Genomic DNA, 7,409 nt, shown 5'->3' with positions numbered 1-7,409 from the left:
TAGACACTACCAAAGCGCCCTTTCTCTTTTGTGAGGCCAAACCATGCTTAGGGAACAAAGTTATTTTGCCAAGAGTGTTATCTCCTAGGAGACCTTAGATCTTGTTACTTCATGTCTTCTCTTATCTGGAAAAGTCCCAAATCATGGCCTAGTCTAGTAAGTCATAGCATCATTTAGATTGGAGGGGACATTTGAAGGTCTGTGGTCTGACCCCATAAAGCTTGGTCAAATTTGAGGTTAGATCAGCTTGCTTAGGGTCTTGTCCAGGAAAGCTTTGACAGTCTTCTGGGATGGGGATTCCACTGTCCCTTTGAGACCAGTGGTTCAGTGTTTGACCACCTTTACTGTGGAGAATTGTGGGTTGGGGTGGGTTTTTTTCCTCCAAGTATCTAACTGAAATGTTGTTACTCATATCTTCAGTGTGCACCTTTGAAAGAGTCTGGCTCAAACTGTTAGAAGTTCAAATCCTCCATCTGCTCTTGGGACGGCTGAGACTCGAGGCCCTCTAGAATTTGCAGGGACAGAGAGGTGCAGTGTGCAGAGTTCGACTCTGCTGGCCAGATGAGCAGCAGGGCCCCCAGGGATCTCTGTGGGACGAGGCAAGGTGGCAGCAGCTCTGCTTTGGCAGTATTGCTCTAATAAGGTGGCAGTTGTTATATGCTGTATGGACATAACTTAGTGTGGATAATACGCTCCAATGCTGGTTTCTGTGTCCTTGGTACTCCCTAGGGGAGAGGAGCAAGTAATTGATACTCCCCTTACCCCCTTATGCTCCTCCAGTCTGGTTTCCATACGGAACTGAGAGCTAAAAAGCATCTTGGCGCACTTCAGTTGGAAGAGAGAGGCCTTTGCTGTCTGCCTGAGTTGCTTGGTAACCTGCCTGGCCCCCTGACTTAATATAATTCACTGTCTTTTATTAAATGAGGGTGCTGTGGGCTTACAGGATTGTGCTGTTCCTCCCCGGCAACTGGCCTTTGCTAGAAAATAAATCAATAAATGATCAGTGCTCGCCTTCCTAAAAATAGCATTTTGGGCCAGCCTGAGAATTCCTACATCAGAAACAAATGGAGTGGAGAGCAAAGGCCAAAGGATGTGATTTTGGGGGGTTTTATTTGTTTCTTTCTTAAAAAAAAAAAAAAAAAAAAAAGAAGAAAAAAGCAAGGGACATGAGAGTGTGCTGAGAATGCAGGCGGTGGGATTGATGTTGCCTGCAATGCTGCTCTTCCCTCTGCTAGAGTCAAAGTCGCAGCAATCGTGCAGATGGCTCCTGTATTGTGTTACTGTGGCCTAATCTCCCTGTCCTGCGGAGCCCCGAGGAGGGTGGCAGCCTGTGCTGACATCAGGGGAGCTAGGATTACTGCGTTTTAAATAGCTGGCTTTCTTACCCTACAGGGATGAGCAAATTGCCTGCTCTGACTGGAAAGGGAAGGTGTTTTCTCATAATCGGTACTTAGAAAATACCCTATGTTCTGCCCTACAGGGATGTTAAAGCAAAAAAAGCCTCACTAATGGAGATAGTGGTTTACTCATCAACAACTAAAAGTCCTCAGGGCAAGACTGCACAGTGCTAATCCAAGTCGGTTCTCATTGAGTTCTCTGTAACCAGGGAGACAAATATGAATTACTGTTCCAAAACACCAGAGAGTCAGTAGATAGCAGCTTTGTTAGGTCTGGGATTCATCTGTGCGTATGAATGCGTATGTCACCTTGACCTACAGCATATGACAGGGCCTGGAAGTAAAGAATAGTCTTCTAAAAAGCCTTCTGCACATCACGCTGCTCCCATGAGAGTGATGCAGCTTCGTTAGGAAAGACACTAAACACCTTCACCACTGTTTCCACTGCTGCATGTGCAGTCCACCCTGGAGGTAACCTTGGCGAGTTAGGTGGCTATTTCAAGTTGCTTGCCACTTTGCTTGTTTTCAGTCCTGCGTTAGCCTTTTGGTGTCCTCTCCCTTGCCTGGTGGAAGCCTGGTGCCTGCAGCACCAGTGACCGAAGTAGATCCATCCATCTGAGAAGCAGCAAGCAACTTCCTAACCTGCTCAATTCAAAGAGAGCAGGTTCTCTTCGAACCTCTGGTTGCCACTAAGATGTGACATTCAATAAAACCCCACAGCATCAGCAAGAACTCCTTGTCAGAAATTTGCTTTCTGTCCTTAGGGGCTCCTCAGCCTCCTCTGGTTTCCTTCCTAATGGTGAACCCCAGTTTTTGTCTTTTCCAAACAAGCTGCTGAGACTTACTAGGACACACCAGGAATGGTTGGAAACTTTTGTAGCCCAAATAGAAGCAAGGATTTAATGTTTACCTACAAGAAACAATAAACAAAAGAGAATCGTGGGTTTTTTTGTTTGTTTGTTTGTTTTTGTTTTGTTTTGGGGTTTTTTTTGCTTTTATTGTGCTGGTAAGTGCTTGTAGTCAAGGACAATGTGTTTTAAATAAATGTGCTAGTGGGCATGGCAGAAGTGACTGTGCAAGTCTAAACTCGGGTACCTTTTATTGTGCAAGCTACAGCACAAGCCTACTGCTTCCACTTTGTGCTTGGCTTAAGGAACTGTGATATGTCAGAGCATGTTCGTTGGGGACCTTCACTTCTTAAATGAAGAGAAGGGTACTGTCTTTTGAAAAGGAGACGTCTCTTAAAAATTATCTGGAATGAAATTATTTCATGAAATTCTTTTAGTCTTGGGAACCCCCTTGGTTGTTTGGCATTTGCTTTTTTTGGCCACGTTCACTTTTTTGGCCAGAACACTTTCTGTCTTTGAGTACAGGATTAAATCCACTCACATCCTGGCCAGACCAGTCCACACTACTTAAAAGGTCCACAGAGCAATTACTATATATCTTGTAAGTCAGATTATTGCATGTCATATACTTCTGAAGACCCCTAAGGAGCTGTCAGACAGTTGCAGATTGTGATAGTTGAAATTATGTGCTTTATTTCACCACTGAACAGGCTACTTCTGCTTCATGTGGACACCCGTACAAATTTTGGCTCAGACGACCTATTAACGTACTGATTTACAGGAGCTTGCTTAGGAGGACTAGAGCAGGCAGCTTTCATGAACATTGTGCAAATGAAGCAGAACAGATCTTGTTTCCTTGCCCAACTTTTGTCGCTCGCATTCATTTCTTGGAATTGCTGCTGGAGGTTCTGTGGGATTTTACAGCTATGCCACAGCAGGCTGGAAAAAAAGAGGGGAATCCCGAGTAAGCCAGCATGCATGCGCTCAGCAGCACTGCCAGCCAGGGAAACACTGGTTGTCGGGAGGTGAAAGTACGATTTATTTAAGGTATTCATCCCGCAGGTGAGTTTCCACAGCTTGGTCTCATGGGAAGTGAAGAGGCTGGTGCCACAACTGCAGGAGCCACCCTTACGAACTAGGTTGCATCTGCAAACTGCTGCAGCCCCCTGCAGAGGAAGGCAGCCGCGCCGGGGATTTGATCACTGGCTACCTCCAGCGGGCAAACGAGATGGTTTCGCTGCCGGTGCCAGATCAGCACCAGCGCAGGGGGAATTTTCCCAGTAAAACAGTGGCTGGATGAGAGCTGGGAATGAAAGGCAGTTCAACAGGTCTCCCTGAAAGGGGCCACGAACGTGCAAAGTTACTGCTGGCGGCGAGGTGTGCATTTGGGGGCATTACACTGGACGAGCTTCCAAGCTTCAGTTGCACTTTTATAGCCCACTGAACATTTTGCCAGGAAGGCAAAGTCTAACCAGAGGACAAGCAACAGGCAGAACGAAATCATGCCTTTAATGGCAAAGAAATAGAAAACTGGCAAACCAGAGGAACTGTGTTTTTTTTATGAGACCACAGAACAGTTTCAGGCTAAAACATTCATTCTTTTCGAGAGCTGGCCCAACACAGCAAACAGCATTTACAACTTGGCGTTAATACCCAAGTTATCCAGTATTACGGTAACTCTTATTCAAGTCTCAAAGGAACTGGTAGTTTTCAAAGCTAATAAACTGACCAATGCATCTTTCAGCTGAAAAAGCCAGGAAATTTGTGTTTTAGAAAAAAATCCTTGGTGTTATTTTGTGGTAATAAATGTACTATTCAGTTTAAACATTAGGGCCCAGCAAAAACAAGCCAGCCACAAAGCGGTGTGACCCTGAAGTCCAGGCTCAGCGGAGGCTCAGGGCCATGGTGGCTCCTGACGAACTCGGTCGAAGGCGCCTGAGATGCACCGTGCGGCAGCCACCGGCAGCCTGCAGCGGATGGGAACGGAAAGCTCCAGCCTTGATGTGTTTGGGCATTGGGAAAACTTTGCTTGACTATGTCTGCTCCTGCCAAAGGGGACCAGGCACCCGGTGCTCAAGCCTGTAGTCCTCAGTGTGCCTAATCCTTCCTGGTGGTGGTGGTGGTGGAGGAGGTGTTTCACCACACGGGCTGTTTCTTGGCTTTACTTTGTAATTCCATCTTTAATCTGCAATTTGTAATTCTTTGTCCCCCAGCAGGAAGGTGGCATGTTACGGCCCACATCTGCTAGCCTTCTTACGCCAATAAACGTGGCTCGTCCCTTGTGGCTCACTTCTAGAAAGCTTGAGCATAAGGGATTTCTCAGGGGTATAAATAATTACTCAGTATTTTTACTGGCTACACTAGAACTACCACGACAGTTGAAAAGCCAAGTTAAAGCAGCATGTTAAAACAGGCAGCAGGCAACCTCAGCAATACATCGACCCGACCAAATGTACAGCGGTGAGAAACGTATCTAACCGGCTTCCTCCCCTGAAAACAAAAGCCTTTGCAAACTCCCTCTGTTTTATACGGAGGTGGAAATAAGATTTTTGGAAATTTTTCATTAGAAATAGAGAGAGAAGCGGATGCTGGATCAGGGATTTAGTCCCGAGTCCCTGCTGCAGCTCGCTGCTGTGCTGGGCAAATGCTGCAACCGCTGGAACTGAGCGATGAAGTTTTCGTTCCTTTTTCAGCCAAAGTTTCCACCTCAAGGCTGAGCAACGTTTTCACATTTACATATCCCCGGGACTGGCTTCTTCCCCTGCTAAGTTCTGTTTTCAATAAGTTGGTGTTTCAGGAAGCAGGGAAGTTCCCAGGCAGCAGCGCTGAGGGCTCATCGCAGTGACGCCCCGAGGACGCACGTGAGGCAACAGCTCTTCCGACGGCCCCGGAGCGGTGGTCTCAGCCGATTCCCCCCTCAAAAGGCCCCCGTTCATTTTCTATCCACATTTGGCTAGTGAATTTGCAGAAATTTTCTCCCTTTTCACTCAAATTTTCAGGAAAAAACCCTTTTTTGCTGCCCCGGCGGCCCAATTTGGTGGTAATAAATGACCAATGTGGGCAAACTTTCCAGCGCGTGGCTGGAAGGCTCCCAAGGCTTCGAAGAGGGGCCCCGCGCAGCCCGCGGGCGCCTGCCGCTGCGCCGCGGCGCCCCAAGGCCCGGAGGCGCCGGCGGAGCCTGCGAAGGGCCCGGAGGCAGCGGCTACGTCCTGGCAGGGGACGCGGCAGAGCGCGGGCAGGACGTATAGGACGTACAGGGTCTTTCTCTGCGTAAGCCACGGGAAGGAGCCACGCTCCGGAAGGGCTCAGCGAGCGCGCGGGGTCCTGCTGGGAATCGGCGCTGACGGGGTGATTTCCAATGGAAATCCGAGGCGCCGGAGGCTGCGCCCGCGCGATCCGCTGCCGCTGGGCGCAGGAAGGAGGCGACTTCGCTTTGGCAAAGGCCGCGCTGTCTCTAGAGCGGAAGCCGAGGGTCCCCCGAACGGTGACCCAAGAGGGGCGCGCGGACGCGCGGCCAGCACGCGCGCGCGCCCGCAGGCCCGGCCGGAGCGGCGGCCCGTCGCCGGGACGCCCTCGTCCAGCCGCGCCCCGCCGCGCGCGGCCCCGCGGGCGCCCCGCCGGCTCGTGCCCACGGCGCCGCGCGCCCCGTTCCGAGCCGCCGTCCCTCCTGCCACCGCGTTGACGGGCGTTGGTTCGCGCCCGCTGCCAGCACAAATATTTTCGTGCGGATGGAGAAGCGAGCGTCTGAGGAGAGGATCAAGTCGCGCAAACGCGCGTCGTCCGCCTGACGCAATCCCCAAACGTCCCTCCGCTGAGCGCGCCGGAGGTGACATGACCGGGGAAGCCGAGCGGATTTGCAAGGCGAGCCGCTCTCGCGCGGCAGCACGGCGAGGCCGACCAGCGGGCCGGGGCACCGGGCCGCTCCCGGCCCCCTCCTCGCGCTCTGCGGCAGCCGCGGCCGACACGAGGCTCACAAGGCTTTTTTTCCTCTTCCTCCCCCCCCCTCCCGCCCGCTTGCTGGGAAACCACTCGCCCAAGAGGAAGTTGCACGGCTCGACTGGAATGGATTCCTGTTTGCAGCTGAAGTGTTCGCAGTTTATTCAATTTTAGGCGAAGAAAACTATTGGGCTTTGAAAGAAAACCAGTAGCTGAAAGCACAGGCTCTTGCCGTGGTAGGTGATGATTTTGGGTGAATTACCTTGCACCCTTTCTCCGTGTGAGCAATCCCCAAAGCCTTTAATGCTGCGTTGATAGAGGAAGTGGAAATGCACGGGGCAAAAATAATTGTTCTGTAAAGGGCTAAATGATTAAGCCCTAAATTCTTAGTTTTTCCCAGGCTGTCCAAGGTTTTCACCTCTGTGGTGCAAGAGCTAATCCTGAAAATTTTCCATGTGGAAGTTTACTTCCATATCCCTCCTTAAAGTCGCCTAACACTCAGAGATCTTGCAGGATGATATTTCATGAATTATTTACCTTGCTGAAGTCTACACGCCATGGAAAAATGGTAACTAACGATGTGTTCAAGTAAACGCAGGGGAGGAGGTGAATGGGAATATTTCTGTTGAGACGTGATTTTATGTCTGAGGTAGGCAGAGGATCTTTTTCAGTTTTTCTAAACCAGTAGCTTATCGCTTGTGGTAGTAACGGTCTTTGCTCTTTCCCAAACACACCACTGCTCCGCAAGGCGCTGGCACAGATGTAGTCTTGGTCCCTGCAAACCAGCACAGGTCTGAGGCAGAAGATGATGGGACACTGGTTTCCCTTCAACGCTGCTCTCCCGTTTCATGAAGAGTGTAGTAACATCAGGGTCTTTGCTGGTGGAAATTCAGTGTAGCTCAGGTTTGAGAGCAGAGCATAGCGCAGTTATTCATGAATGCAGATGTGGTTTGCTTGGTGTGGTTACCTCATGCTACAACCTTTAATTTTAGAAATTCAAGACAGGCTGCCTAAACAGATAGAGGGGGGACTAAACAGGCTTATTTTCTCAATGCAATTGCTCAGACTTTCTTATTTCTCCCCAGCTCCCACAAGGAATCTGAGCTCTTGCCCTCAAATGCGGCTTATGACAGTCTGGATTCTGCAATGAGTAATTCCTTCTACCACCTCCGAAAAAATCTGAGTTCTCCAGAGGCACTTATCACGCCTTGAACTTGCCATCTAAATG

Source organism: Rhea pennata, chromosome 13 (genome assembly GCF_028389875.1).
Source record: "Rhea pennata isolate bPtePen1 chromosome 13, bPtePen1.pri, whole genome shotgun sequence".
Taxonomy (NCBI): Eukaryota; Metazoa; Chordata; class Aves; order Rheiformes; family Rheidae; genus Rhea; species Rhea pennata.
Note: the sequence above shows the minus strand (reverse complement) of the source record.